The 15,219-nt window shown below is 42.6% G+C and overlaps 3 non-coding genes across 3 annotated transcripts; all 3 read right to left on the bottom strand.

Moving 5' to 3' along the window:
• Nucleotides 1-247: 247 nt before the first annotated feature.
• On the bottom strand, nucleotides 248-331 carry Trnal-cag. Its single transcript has one exon. It is a non-coding gene; the product is annotated as a tRNA-Leu (tRNA).
• Nucleotides 332-5,222: 4,891 nt separating this feature from the next.
• Nucleotides 5,223-5,306, bottom strand: Trnal-cag. Its single transcript has one exon. It is a non-coding gene; the product is annotated as a tRNA-Leu (tRNA).
• A 9,424-nt stretch (nucleotides 5,307-14,730) lies between these two features.
• Nucleotides 14,731-14,814, bottom strand: Trnal-cag. Its single transcript has one exon. It is a non-coding gene; the product is annotated as a tRNA-Leu (tRNA).
• Between the last annotated feature and the right edge of the window lie 405 nt (nucleotides 14,815-15,219).

Raw genomic sequence — 15,219 nt, 5'->3', positions numbered from 1 at the left:
CAAAGGGAGATCAAATCCAGTTTGGGCTACTTACAAACATTAGGATTGGATATTATACAGACTGCTATCCTCATCAACAAACTATATTATTTAGTATGTAATGTTAGCCGTTATAATAAAATTAGTTTCTTGTAGGATTGACTGTTTACTGTAACATTAATTTGCCTTAGAGTATTCAAGGTTTAAACGTATCATATTTATGCGACCGACGGTGTAGGGTATAAAAAACACAAAAACAAAAAAGTAATGTCAGAAGTGGGATTCGAACCCACGCCTGGAGAACCAGACTGCGACCTGAACGCAGCGCCTTAGACCGCTCGGCCATCCTGACGATATTCATGTTTGTATATTTCACCTTACACATTATTGGTATTTAAAAAGCTCGTTTTGTTTAACGACTCAGTGATTTATTAATCATCGGCTACTGGATGTCAAACATTTTATAATATTTGTTTTACACGAACTCTTAAAGAAAACCCGCAACAAGGGACATTTTATATACACTTTTCCCACAGACAGGACAGCACATACCACGGCCTTTGATATATCACTAGTGGGACACTGACTAGGACGGGGAAAACAGAACCCGATAATAAATCCACTGAAGTGGTTCGATCATACGACGCAATAACCTCAGGCGAGTGTTTTGCCGACTGAAGTTTGTTTTGTTTAACACATAGAGCACACTGATTAATCAATCATTTGGTAATTCTGACTCATGAGAAGAAACCCGCTATATCTTTCCTAATGAAGCAATTCCCAGAGACAGGACAACACATATCACGGCCTTTGATATACCAGTCGTTGTGCACTGGCTGGAACGAGAAATAGCCCAATGTGCCCACCGACGGGGATCGATCCCACACCGAGCGCGCATCAAGCGAGCGCTTTACCACTGGGCTACGTCCCACCCACTTCTACCGACTGTGCTACAGTCGTTAAAAGTTTGGTTTAGTAGGAAACATTTTTCAATGCCAGCAAACGCAGGACAACATCTTTAAATACCTGCTTTTAAGAAAAACTGCCTTCGTATATTTCGTCCCAAATGTCTGACTTCCAATAGTTGATGATTAATAAATCAATGTACTCTGGTGATGTCGTTAAACATAACACAATATTTTCAGGCAAGATTTTTCACAGCCACTTAACAATCCCAAGTTCAGCCAGCAAACGTTTCGCTAACGTTCGCGAACTATTTGACTGGTTCCCGACGAGGTCATTTGGTTTTACTGTGCAGCGCATAAACCAGTCTAGCGAATGTTTTTTTTCTGCTCGGTCTGGCTGAACGCAGCCGAGGTGAACTACGTTTAATCTTGGTCATTGATGGTTGGTTATAACTGCCGAAAAACAAACCATTGACATGTCAACACATTGGTTTCTCTTTGTCCCCTCGAGGCTGTCATGTGGCCAGTCCACACAAAACACGGCTAATAGTTGTATATACTTTTAAACCAGTAATCCATATTCACGTAACATCAGCAAATAAATTGACCAACAGGGAAAACTTTACCGTTATTCCTTGCGCATTATCCCTGATCCGTACCATTAAAATACCATCAAACTGGCGACCTAGTCCAAAACCGAGACATGGTTAAGCTCTTACTTACATATTCATAGGCTCTGGAAGGATTAAAAGAAAATAATTAGGTTGCCGAGAGGATTTAGGAAATCCTTTACACCTGAGGATAAATATATAGGTACATATTTCTTTCACCCATCAAGTGTTTGTTAAATAAAGCACCCTGTAATGATAATGATAATGATAATGATCTATAGGTCAATGGTCAAAGCGCCCATTGTGGTGTTATGGTTTGTAGGTTCGAGCCCAATTACTGGATCAGTTAGTTACATGACAAGTAGATTCAGTAAAACTCGTATATTATATACACAGAAGTGTTTTAATATGATGGATGGGGTGGTATCAATCTAATTAAAATTAGCTCCACTATTGCATGTGGATCTAACAGCAGCCCGTTGGAGTTCATGTCCAGCTGACCTTTCATTCGACCAATCAAAACCTTACTTGCAAAATCATGCCAGTGATTTGAAAAGAATTTGAAAACATTCGGGATTATGCCGAGGGTATACGAAATGATTCGGGTGAATTACAAAGTGTGCCGAAAACTAGTTGCAATATAAAAATTTATATAAAATTCGTTTCAATCTGTTTATACTAGTATACAATCCAGAGTTTATTACTGCACTTTTCTCCCTGTTTTTTCAATGTTGAAATAGACCAACAAGTTCGCCTATTGCATAAATAGTCTCGCCCGATATTTTTAGAATTTGTATGCTCCCGAATAACGCTACAAAAGGCGAAGTGTAATTGGTCGATATTTAAATTGTTATTTATAGATGAAATGTCACCTGGACATGGGAGTCCACGCAATGCCGTTAGATCTACTGGTAGACCCAGTAGAGCTCATTTTAATCAGACTGAGGTGGTATGACCCTTGGGTCAGATTTTACAGCCCAGGAGAGACATGCTTGAACCTTGATGATTGGATGTGGGCATTGTAAAGTGTACTCTGAACTATGGAAAGTCGGATACATGTATTACTGTTTGGGACGACCTAGATCGAACACTTCTAGCGTTATACATGTATATTATGTTTTCAACATATACAATATATTAATAGCAAACACCATGCAGTAGGATCAACCCACCCCCTCATTAGATGCACTCATTTCAGTTTTGTTCTGTTCCAACCAGCGCGACACGACTGGCATATGAAAAACATATTAAAGCATGCTTGACACTAAATGGTCAAAGTAAGTTATTCGACAGCAACATGTTTCCTCTCCATCTCTAAGTCAAATGTCGCACTGAACTTAATCCTAATGTTAGACTATCAACTGTCATGACGAACTTGGCCAATTCGACAGTTGCGTTGTAATTTCCCCAACTCCCAATTTACGACGGGCGCCCTACAGATTAAAAACATAATCGGTCGAAGGAGTTGTATACGACGAGAATCGAGCTGTGAGAGCGCTCAGACTAGCAACTGGACAATCGTAGAAGTCGTGAGATCGGAGAGTTGGCCAACTCCGTCGTGGCATTTGGTGGTCCTTAGACAGCCATATTGAAAATGCACAACATCCATATTGAAAATGTACTTGGATTTCGTTAAGTAAACAGTACTTTTTCTTGTCTTAATGATACCATAACATTTGGTTATAGCTCTGTGGTAGAGTGCTCGCCATCATTTAAGATAACAAAGGATTAAAGTGTTTATAGTTTGAAATGTAAATGATGATGATAACTAGTTTAACGTGCCCACGTACTACTAGGGTTTCGAACACGCCCATCCCGAGTCCGACCTCCGATGAGATCGGTGGCCTGACTCGGGATGGAGGTGGGGGGGGGGGGGGGGGGAGGGGGGGGGGGGGGGGGGGGGGGGGGGTAGAGTTATAAATGGGCAGAATTTTGAAAATAAAAAGAATTGACTGCTCGACCGAATATTTATATAATTTGGAGTATTTTAGAAGGACAGTCCAAAATTAAATAAGAGAAAGAAGAGAGGATCGGACTATTTAATAATATTTAAAAAAAAGAGAGTAGTTTCGACAAAATTTTGAACGCAGATCTAAAAGTTTAAAGTCCGATCGATATGTCCACGTGAGTGGCCTCGTTAAGGCCGTTTGGGTGCACAGCTTATAGGGACGAGATGGGTTGCACCCCGTCAAGAAAACCCCTAAATTGACAGTCGATAGACATTGAAGGTGTAGTGCTGTGCTGAAATACAGATCTTGAGAAGCCGGATCCGTCTGAACGAGAGAGAGAGTATCAGACTAGGGTATAGTCCAGTCGTCATGGGTTGGTATAGTGGTGTAGACGGGCCCGACTCCGGAGAATACGACATGGTATCACTATAAAGCAAGGTAAAGGCTAGAAAAAGAGTAGTAGGGGCCGACCCCGCTTCCTATTTCTTCTTAGAGTGGGCGGTCAATCTTCCAGTGCTGCTAGGACAGAAAGAAAGAAAGAAATGTCAGACATATGGTTAAGGACCACACAGATTTTGAGAGGAAACCCGCTGTCGCCACTAAATGGGCTACTCTTTCCGATTAGCAGCAAGGGATCTTTTATTTGCGCTTCCCACAGGCAGGATAGCACAAACCATGGCCTTTGTTGAACCAGTTATGGATCACTGGTCGGTGTAAGTGGTTTACACCTACCCATTGAGCCTTGCGGAGCACTCACTCAGGGTTTGGAGTCGGTATCTGGATTACAAATCACATGCCTCGACTGGGATCCGAACCCAGTACCTACCAGCCTGTAGACCGGTGGCCTAATTACGACGCCACCGAGGCCGGTCTTAGTTGGAATGAATGAATGAATGAATGAATGAATGTTTAACGACACCCCAGCACAAAAAATACATCGGCAAAAATGCAAAAACAATTGTTTTATGATCAACAGCAATATAAAAATTCAACAGTTAAATTAAAACACAGTGTAAAGAACTGTGCAAAAATACAAATATCACATATAGATAAAATTAAAATTTACAATAAAAGTCAGTATTTCGAGGAAATTGTAATAAAAGTTCTGGATGGAATCGAAATGATTCCATCGCATTTCTCTGACCACTACGCCACCGACGCCGGTCTGCTAGGACAAGCTCGGACACGTAGAGACTAAACGCGAACAACCGTGGCGTTCTGCAGAATGGCCGTCATACGAGTCACGAAAAAAAACAAGTCGACAGTCAGACGGAATAATGACGTGGAGGCAAGGAATCTCGCTAAAAAAGAATCCAACCTGGTGGTGCAGGCTGTCGAAACGAGAAGCGTTCCAGCGTTCAATCAGTTCCAATGGCCGCATACAATCCAGTAGAAAACTTCATTTCGCTGACAAAAACAACGAAATGAAGGATCCCCAAGTTGAGCACACGAAAGCATGTGCAGTGTGCACAAAAGCGAAACAAACACGTCTTACCGCGTGGAGCTCCAGACTGGGAATGTGAAATGTAAAAGCCCGATGATTACTCACTAACGATTCAACGACAATTCATGGTTCAAATTCGGTTTTAGAGAATATCATCTCATTAACGATTCAGTTTTGCTCTCCAAGTTGTTTTAACTGAATGTTTTTTCACGTGAAATTGTTTCTGATATGATGACTGTTTACTGTAAAATGAGTTCATCTAACATAGTAAAGTAATTGTTTCAAATTAAGACGACAGACGGTCGTAAAAGAGGTTTAAAAAAAAAAAAAAAATTGTTACAAGTGGGATTCGAACCCACACCTGGAGAACCAGACTGCGACCTGAACGCAGCGCCTTAAACCAGTCGGCCATCCTGACGTTATTCAATAAATGCATTTTACCATACACGTTATTAATAAAGGTTAAAGTCTGCTTTATTTAAGATGGATAGATAGCTAGTTTAACGTGCCCATATACCACTAGGGTTTCGGACACGCCCATCCCGAGTCCGACCTCCGATAAGATCGGTGGCCTGACTCGGGATGGGGGGGGGGGGGGGGGGGGGGGGGAAGGGGAGGTAGAGTTGAAAAAGGGCAGAATTTAAAAAATAGCAATTAGTGAAAAAGTTAATAGAATTAAAAAAAGAAAAAAAAGTTACAAACCAAAAAAAGAAAAAATTTACTGCTCGACCGAATATTTATATAATTTGGAGCATTTTAGAAGGACAGTCCAAATATAAACAAGAGAAAGAAGAGAGGACCCGACTATTTAATAATATTAAAAAGAAAAGTGATTTCGACATAAAATTTTGAATGAAGGTCTAAAAGTTTAAAGTCCGATCTATATGTCCACGTGAGTGGGGGGGGGGGGGGGGGGGGGGGGGGAATTTTGCAATAAAATTTAGAAAAAGGGTCAAAGACCTAAAACCAGCTATGGAGAATAATCTTCATGTCTGGAAAAAACTTAAGTCCCAAAAAAATAAAATTAGAGTGCGGGGCCGAAACTTTTTCTGGCGATTTGCGCAATTTGTTGGACTATTTATAAAAAAAAGTTTTAGAACTGGAGCCAAAAAGTTTAAAGTCCAACTAAGCCCTAAATCAGGAGGAAAGGTTGTTGGAAAGGTCGCCGTCTATGGTGTCCCTATGAAGTTCGTGACGTCGAGGTTGGGGGTGTACTGCCGGTAGACGGAGGCCGCTACTGTCCTGGTGATGGCTTCATAATCTTTCCCCGAAATGATTTTCAAAATCCGATGAATCGTCGGGTTGTCCATGTTGGATAGCAGTAGCCCCTGATGGTAGACGCCTGACCGTCGGACGGTAACACACAAAGCTGGTGAATTGCCCTCCAGCATTAGGGACCATCTCAAAATTCATATGATGCCAAAAACGAAGAAACAGTTTAGTCTCTCTTGAGACCCCCCCCCCCCCCCCAAAAAAAAAAAGAAAAAAAAAAGACTAAATAAGATTATGTTTTGGCATCATCATTTATTTCAGATAAAAACGTCACTACTTGTACATTATGTATTTATATAGAACTGCAGAATACATGTAGGGCATACTAGTAATAAAATGTTTCTATTTCATGTATTTGTTTCTTGTTTGCCTCATTTGTCATAAAGTTGTCAATTTTAACCCTAGAGCGCTTCCCGTATCAAATATGATACGCAAAACTATATATAAATTAGGTTAATTAAAAGTCAACATATAAAACAAGGTTTGTTCATTTAGCATGAAATTATTCACAAAGGCCTGATGTGTCATATTCGATACGGAACAGGCATGCCCTCTATCGTGTTTTTATAAAACTAGTGTCTACAGATAGCTGTAATGGTGGATGAAGACGTGCAGATTCGAAAAAAAATTTGATGAAGAAATGTTACGCACAGGTAAGTGGGACTGGTTAGTAAATGCTATGCATATTTGTATCGCGAGTTCTAATTGGCTGTCAGGGGAGGTGGTGTAATTGTCTGATTGGCTGGATGGTACCCGGCACACACACAGAACACAGAGTTCCTGTTCCTGAGGAATGCCGGCTTAGTTTTTCTGCTGTTCTTGAAAAACGATAATTTCTGAAGGTTTTTAATCTTGATGCCAACTTAAATTTCAAAGACGAAATGGCAAGTGCAAAATTATTAACCCCCTCTCCCCCAGACGAAACCATTTCGTCTTTTTTGGCATCATATGAATTTTGCGATGGTCCCTTACTTTGTGTAATGCAAAGTCCCCCTCTGCACGGTTAGTTGGAAGCGGCTGGTAACTTCGGAACGCTGAAGAGCTGCCTGACGTCTCTTTGTTGCACATGACAAGCCATCGGTGGCGTTAATGAAGTTTGCCGGCCTGTAGTGACCACTGTTCGGCTTGTCTCATGTTGGGTTGCGGCAGTCGACTAAGAGGAGTGCGTGGCCTTGTCTTGTTGCTCGCTCTTTTGAGCGGTTGCCTTCCTCTTCGCAACGGCGACTGATCGGGCCTGCGACTCAACAGGGGCCTTCCGTGGTGTCGGTGGCGTCGCTGGAATCGCGAAGATCGGAGAGAGTGGGGGTGGGGGGGGGGGGGGGGGGGGTACCGTGTCGGCTTTTCGCACATTGCTGTGTTTAGAACCTCCCCTGGCGTCTCTGACAGATCAACGATGGCAGGTTGAGCAGGCTTTGTCCGCTTCGTTGACTTATCCGGTCGGGTTGGGGGTGGCGTCGCAGACGGTCGTAAAAGAGGTTTTATAAAAAAAAAATATATTGTCAGAAGTGGGATTCGAACCCACGCCTGGAGAACCAGACTGCGACCTGAACGCAGCGCGTTAGACCACTAAATGTTTGACGCTAAATACCTTTACATTGATTATTTTCGAGTTCACCGATAACAAATATAATTCACATATTATTAATCACTAATACAAACACTACAGGAAGAAATCCGACAGTAACCCCTTTCAATAATGTTCCGTTTAAAATACGTAGGCGCTGACGGGTTTCTTCCTATAGTGTGTGTATTAGTGATTAAGATGTCAAATATTTGTTATCAGCGAACTCGAAAATGATCTATGTAATGATATTTAACGTCAAACATAAGGTTATTGTTGTATTAGAGCGGGAATCCTTGCCTACCGTTTGGTAGACAGCAATTCCGTGTTTTCAGTATAAAGTTATCTCTGGCTGAGAGAGCAACCATAACCGTCCAAAAGTCCGCCTCACTCACCAACAGCAGAAGGAAGGAAATGGTTTATTTAGCGACACACTCAACACATTTTATTTACGGTTATATGGCGTTGTAGTAGAGCGGATAAGGGTGATTTTTGGACAGAATCGTTCAGTTGGTGATACAAGCATGAAAATTGTCATGAGCAGTGTCCATGGGTCACTTGATAAGAAAACGGTTCTAGCCACCTGAAATTTCAAAATGGCGGCCATTTTCCAAGATGGCGGCCATTTGTATCTTTAAATTATACCTTTTCTCATAGAAATTGATTGGGTTGTCCGATTAAGGAGGTTTTGGTGTCGTTTCGTATGTTTTAGACTATGCTGAAGCCAATGGTGCCATCAAAAAGAATGTATAATGATTATTTGATCTTTAAACAACGTACCACAATCGTCAGGAAGTGTACATCTTCGAAATCTGTCTCTTTGTAATGCAATGAAACCTTTTTTTTTCATGCATGAGATGCAGTAAAGTATCATTCCTGATATCCGCCATATATTGCCCATATTGTGCCCATCTAGGCCTGGCAGTGGCAACTACATAGACCTGTGCAACTGAGTCCATATCTGTAGCACTTGCACCTTCCAGTACATGCCTTGGTGCACCCACATTTGGCCAACTCCTGACAATTCTTCGCAATAGGTGCAAGAGGAGTCCAGAAGATTTGCCACTCCTCGCCCTGTTTGATCCATCCCCAGTCGGATGGGCTGGTCGTTTCTGGCTGTCGCATCAATGCCTGTCCCCACAGGCGTCCGGCCTCATAAGAAGCACGTTTGGCATGCTCTTTGAGTGCTGCTTGAGTTGGTGGTATCGAGTCATATGGTCTTTGCTTTCTGGCAAAGAGATTAAGCCTTGCCTCATTTACAGTTGTTACATCGCTGGACCTGTCATACATTAGCACCACAAATCTCTCCAGAGCTTGCAGGTCACTATCCTCCACAGAAGAGGGGCATTGGCTGAGTTTCGCAAATGTGCTTGAGAGCTCGTCACACACGTCCCATGTTTGCCAGGCAGACTTCTTTGCTTTGCCATGGAAGGCTGACACAACATCACTCTCGGTGAAAGCATGGAAGAACAGGATACCACGTGTTTTCTCTGGTCCTGTGGCCGAAACCACCTCATGTATTGGAATCCATCAGGTCTTCTCTCCTTTGCCGAAAGTCACCCACATTTTCTCAAGGCCAAGTTGCATCAAAGCGGGCATAACAGAAGTGGCCATGACTACAATGTCTGTGTCATTGGCATCGATCATCAGGGATTTGTGTCCCTCATACACTGCATGCCGGGCATGTAGGAAAATACGCGTATCTGCCTCTCAATGGCTACACGGGGCTACTGCATCTAGCTCAGCCGCTTTGTTGCTAACAGCATCTTCCCCCTTCGTCACAATGACTATATTGGCTATTGTCATTTCCGTAACTTGATCAGCAATGAAATGGAACAATTCCCGCTTGTTGTTTTCATGTCGTAAGAAGCTTTGCCAGTTTGATGGAGTTTTGCATGTGCCTGTTACTCTCCTCCTGATTGCTTTCCCCCGTTTAGACCTTGCCTCAGACTTCAGACTGGTCTGCCAGTAAACATCAAACACAATGTCCGTCCTCCTGTATGTATTGCTGTATGTCTCTAGTCTCGGAAGTATGTCCATTCTTGCATATTGGTCAAACGTCTTGGGTGAACGTGGCGGCAGTGTATTCACCAGAGCTGATCCATCCACAATGAGAACATCTGATTCTGGCTTTTTCTCGGGCAATGTCACTTTGGCTTGTAGTATATCAGACAATTGTGATTTGGTACACGTGCGGAGTGTCCCTCTATCACTGAGAGAGGCGGGACTGGATTGGTTCTTATGTTTGAAGAACTCTTGCAAATCACACTGCCTGTTCTGGCAGGATATGAATAATCGGGAGAAAAGTCGGTAGTCATCCTTTAGTTACTTCATCTTGGAGTTTGTTCCGCTGACAGCTGGATTGTGTTTGAAGAAATTTGTAATATTCTTTTTTATAGGCTTGTAGAAAGAGCACTGATGACCGTCGCCGCTCTGTAGATCTTTCATGAATGACTTGAACTGCTCTTTGCCTCGTTCATGATGTCCTGCTATCAGCTTAGCAGCACTGGAATCAGCAATGTCCTTCGTGTCCAAGGCAAGCAGATCATCTGATACTTCTGTGAAACGATTTTTGAGCAGCCTCTGTTTGTTCATGGTGACGATTACTTTTCTTCACATCTTTGGCTCCTGACACAGCTTCATAGTTTGCAACCAGACGGCTCACTTCTGGACCTGCTACCATCCATCGTCTCAGTGCTGATGGGTCCTCCGTCAGGCCGACTGCTTCCCCATCACCTTTGATGACAGCATTGTTTTGTTCATGACCATGATCAATTGCGACTGCAGAGAAATCTCTGGCTGACTTGTGAACAACACAGCTCCCCTTGTGAAACTCTTTAGCCACTTCTGGATGTTACTTCTCAATGTACATCATGTCTCGGAGGTGAGTTAGAAGCCACCGAGCATAGTTAACGTTGTTGTCAGCAAAGAAGTATGGTATCAGTTCAAAGCGTGCCTCACGGTACAGTCTGAAGTTAGCTTCTCGAAATGATCGGATTAAAATGAGAATGGTCAGCTCCATCATATGAATAAGAAACCAGAACTTGAATTGTGGACTCTTCTGTTCTGTGCTCCAGCTTTCAAAACTGATGGTAGTGTTGTCGGGTGTCTCTTCCCTGTAAGCGTTGTATGCATCCTTCATGAGCTCGTACAGGCTACATACTGTGATCTGATGTGAAAGGCGTGTTCTGGTTACACTTGATGCTGAAAGAAACGAATCTGCAGTACCAGGTGAGGCTACACCAGCCTCAACAAGGGCACTAGTCCATCCGCTGTTTTGAGTAGCGTTCCGATAGATTTCAGTGCTGTCATTTCAATATGTAGACCTCCGAACATGATCACAAATTTGTCTTCTCCATAATGCTCCGGCCAGTGCCATTTGATCTGCTTAGCAAGGGCATAGAGTGGCTGGTTAGCAGTTATAACTGGTGTCTGTCCTGGATTCTGGAATGATAATGTATCCCTAGCTTTGTCCATGACATGCGTTATTGTCGCAACAGAATGGGTCTGGTCTCGGAGGAGGGGAAACAGTAATGTAATGCTAACGTCAAAACCCTGGCTCCTCCTTTGGTATGCATGGTGGGCTGACCATGTTATGCTGGTAGAATCGTTGACTTCTTGTGTTAGGCTAACCGTCTCCAGCCAGTCATACTCGGGTGCGAAGTTTCTACTGAATACGGTGGGGTCTTGCAAAGGTATGTTGGTTATAGGACGGGGCTCCGGGTTTTTCTTATTGAAGAAAGCTGGTCGGATGTTGGTGAAGGATTCAGGAATCTCAGGAATTTTCTTTGCTCTGTTGTCTGAAAGTTGGAGTGGTGGCCTTATCTCGCCTTCATTGTCTGGGTTGGATGTTGGAACATGGAAATGCTTGTACCATGAAAGGATGTATTTGCCGTAGTTGCTGTTGGATTATGGTCAATGTTGTCCATAGCAGAGGTGGTGAAGAGTCCCTTTCGCAGAATCGGTGGGCACACAACCCCATCTGCCACATACTGGTTCACCACGGATTCCCCTAGCAGTGCGGAAACTTCCAACACCCTGTCGTAGGAGATGCTAATTCCATTCTCATGAAGCATGTCAATTAGTCGTCTTTTTCGTGTCTTTGCAAACACTGTTATCCCGATGTATACAGCGAATGCAGTTTCACGGTCTTTCGAGTGCCTGTGGGTTGCTGCACCGAATGTGCACTTATTGTAGCAATTGTATTGCAACAGTTGTGCTATAGCAATGTCTGATTTGAATACACCATGATTCAAATGTGACTTGATATCCACACCATGTTCGATATTGCAGATGAACTTTAGAAGCATTGGCGGAATGGATTCTTCAACAAATCCCTCATGGAATTCGTTGTCAAACTTTGTCTTGTGATTAAGCATCTCTTTACGTATGATGTTGGCAGCCGTAGCTAGGTGAATGGCTTCGTTGTCTTTGCTTGCATCGGAAAGAACAGAGCTGACGTCCTTCTTGAATGCAATCAGTACATCGTGTCCTGTCTTGTGCGCTTCTAGTTCGGGTATGCGAGAAAGCAGCTGCTCCTTCAATCTGGTTGAATTCACATATGGTGATTCCACACCAAGTTGCTGAAGTCGTTGCTTGTAGAGAGAGACTAGATCTGCAAGCTTGAATATAACTGTATCCGTGCCTTCACATGAAGACCACGATGTAGATGACAAGTTCTGAAAAGGCAAAGGGATACAAATTCTGGTTGGCTGAGCTTTCAGGGTTCTGATCATACTTGAGGGTATTGAGAAGGGCTCGCTCTCTGTTATACAGTCCTACTAGATTCTTGGCACATTCATTAAGCCTGTCATTCACTTTCATTGTCATCGCTTCTCTTAAGGCGGTCGTTGGACTCACACGTTCACAGATAAAGCACACAGCTTGCGAGGGTTGGGGTGTTCTTGGCCTCTTGACACGGATCTCTTCTTCGGTATCGTCAGCAGCAGTAGAAGATGCTCTCTTTTGGGCCCTTTCCAACTTGGTGTTGTTGAATAACAATTTGCAACTCTGATGATATTTTGCTCTGTTTTTCGTCAACGTGCTTTCTATGCCATCACCGTCATCGGGTCTGGTCGGATTCAATAAGATTGGCAGAGCATTGATCACGTAAAACAATGGAACATTTCTTACAATGTTGCCGTAACCAGCACGATCCTGCTCTTTGTTGAATAAACTCGGCTGAATGAGTTTTTCCTTGGTGTCCTGCTGATAAATGCAGCATTTGGCCCAGTTAGTTTTCTGAACTGCCATTGTGTGCAGAATACTACTCAAAGTATAAATGGCAGAAATGACTAGTCCCAGTTTCTTTTTAAGGTGATTTTTTTCGAATCTATATCCAACTAATAGGTAAAGGCCGAGGATTTATCCTTTTACCACCTTTTACCATGCACTTTGATGTATGGGATTCAACTAGGTTCATGATTTATAGCCCTACACCTAGTCCGATCGTTCATCCAATGCCATTTAAATCCCGTGCGATCTGTACACCATCCAGATAACTAAAACTCCCGTTATCCTTGGCTCGGCTCTCCCGCGCTGGCACAACCTGTCAATTCAGGTGCGGCTATCTAACCTTTTGGGGGTAAATTAGATAGCATTTGGGATACTAACTTTAAGTTAGCTGACATTGAACCCCATTCTGAGTTTAACAGCAGTGAAATATCACCAGTGTGCAGATATTTACTCATCTCTAATCCATCTCATTGTTGGATTTATCTATGGATCAACATATCAAAAATATTGGATTTTGATGCATTAAAATGACATTATAGTTCTTTTTCATAGCAGAATTGCTTTCAACATGACCTAAAAGATATAAAATGAGACCAAAACCACATTAATCCGACAACTCTAACAAAAGTTAGCAAAGTTAACAAAAGTTTTTTTGTGTCAGAATAGTGGCCATCTTGGAAAATTGCCAACATGTTGGAATGTTAGGTAGATTATTTTAGCACCATTGGCTTCAGCATAGTCTAAAATATATGAAACGACACCAAAACCTCCTTAATCGAACAACCCAATCAATTTCTATGAGAAAACGTATAATTTAAAGATACAAATGGCGGCCATCTTGGAAAATGGCCGCCATTTTGAAATTTCAAGTGGCTAGGACCGTTTTTTTGTTAAGTGTCCCATGGAGACTGCTTATGACAATTTTCATGCTTGCATCACCAACTGACCGATTATATCACTTATCCGCTCTACTATTGGACATATGGTTAAGGACCACACATATATTGAGGGAGGAAACCCGCTGTCGCCACTTCATGGGCTACTCCTTTCGATTATCAGCAAGGGATCTTTTATATGCACCATCCCATAGACAGGATAGCACATACCGCGGCCTATGGTGTACCAGTCATGGTGCACTGGTTTGAATGAGAAATAGCCCAATGGGCCCACTGACAGGGATCGATCCCGAACCGACCGCGCATCAAGCGAGCGCTTTACCACTAGGCTACGTCTCGCCCCCACGAACAGCAGAGTGCCCGGGCTAACACGTAATCAGACACAACCGCATGTTTATATTTTGAAATGTGAAGGTCCGATGATTACTCACTAACGATTCAAAGACAATTCATGGTTCAAATTCGGTCTTAGAGAGCATAAGCTGATCTCTGCATTTCTCGTTAACAATTCAGTCTTGATCTCCAAGCTGTTATAACTAAATGGATTTTCACGTGAAATCGTTTGTTTTAAAATAAGTTAAGCTTAGCATAGTAAAGATTTAAATGCCTCTTATTTAACAAAAATGAGAAAATACAATGTCAGAAGTGGGATTCGAACCCACGCCTGGAGAACCAGGTTCAAATTCGGTTCTAGAGAGCGTAAGCTAATCTCTGCATTTCTCGTTAACGATTCAGTTTTGATCTTCAAACTCTTTTAACTGAATGGGTTTTCACGCGAAATCGTTTCCTACGTGATGACTGTTTAAATGAGATCAACTTAGCATAGGAAGTATAGTAAAGGTTTAAGTGCTTCTTATTTAAAAAAGGATAAAATAGAATGTCAGAAGTGGGATTCGAACCCACGCCTGGAGAACCAGAGTGCGACCTGAACGCAGCGCCTTAGACCACTCGGCCATCCTGACGTTATTTAATATACACATTTTACCTTACACATCATTAATAAAGGTTAAACTTAATTTTGTTTAACGACACCACAAGAGCACATTGATTTATTTATCATCGGCTATTGGATGTCAGACATTTAGTAATCATAACATATAGTTTTAGGTAGGAAATCCGCTACATTTTCCCATTAGTAGCAAGGAATCTTTTTTTATAGACCATTCCACATACCACATAGTGACATACCACGGCTTTTGATCTACCAGTTGTGGCACGCCAGGTGGAACGAGAAATAGCCCATGGGCGAGCGCTTTATCACTAGGCTACGTCCCGCCCCACTTGGAATGGCTGCCTACCACACGGTAGGCAAAGATTCCTGCTTTAATACAACAATAACCCTATGTTTGACGTTAAATACCCGTACA

This window comes from Gigantopelta aegis, chromosome 6 (assembly GCF_016097555.1).
Source record: "Gigantopelta aegis isolate Gae_Host chromosome 6, Gae_host_genome, whole genome shotgun sequence".
Lineage (NCBI taxonomy): Eukaryota > Metazoa > Mollusca > Gastropoda > Neomphalida > Peltospiridae > Gigantopelta > Gigantopelta aegis.
The sequence above is the reverse complement of the archived record's forward strand: the minus strand, read 5'-3'. Positions and strand labels throughout refer to the sequence as shown.